The 606-nt window shown below is 46.5% G+C and overlaps 1 protein-coding gene across 1 annotated transcript in view; it reads right to left on the bottom strand.

Annotated features, from left to right (window-relative positions):
• The window catches only part of LOC108802412 (MOB kinase activator 3A), a 29371-nt gene that overhangs the window by 1711 nt on the left and 27054 nt on the right, over nt 1-606 (bottom strand). The gene's annotated exons all lie outside the window — the stretch shown is intronic.

Raw genomic sequence — 606 nt, 5'->3', positions numbered from 1 at the left:
AAAAAAAAAAAAAAAAAAAAGTATATGTAAAAACAAAATTTCACACTGTACACAGAATGACTTCTATAAAAAAGAAAAAAACGGCTATACGTTGTTTACTCCCACCCCTTTCCCCAATAGGTTCTCCGTGTGAACACATCTGCAATATCTCCAACAGATCTCTACTCAATCTACCACAACATCCATATTTAGGCCTCATTCACACTGGGCTAACTCGGGGCATACACGCCCGTGTCAGGCTGTTACAGGAAGGGACAAGTGCTGCATGCAGCAGCCTGTTGTTCCCTATGGGAGGATGCGGCCGTACGCTGTCATATGTACACCTGTACTGCTCATTGTCTGTACTCGGACACAGACAAGATGGATCCTGTCTGCGTCAGAGCACGGGCACCCAGACCCGCACGGATGTGCAGTTCAGGTGTGCGTATAAAAACCCGTACAGCGGTGTCCTCGTATAGGGAAGAACAGGCTGCTACACGCCGCACCTGTATCTCCCGGAAACAGCCCGACACTGACGCGTACACCCCCGATTTAGCTCAGTGTGAATGAGGCCTTAAAACAGAAGCTTTTCTAAAAAGGGAAAAGCAAAACAATCTTACATATACA

This window comes from Nanorana parkeri, unplaced genomic scaffold (genome assembly GCF_000935625.1).
Source record: "Nanorana parkeri isolate BGI_ZX_2015 unplaced genomic scaffold, ASM93562v1 scaffold2848, whole genome shotgun sequence".
Classification (NCBI taxonomy): domain Eukaryota; kingdom Metazoa; phylum Chordata; class Amphibia; order Anura; family Dicroglossidae; genus Nanorana; species Nanorana parkeri.
The sequence above is the reverse complement of the archived record's forward strand: the minus strand, read 5'-3'. Positions and strand labels throughout refer to the sequence as shown.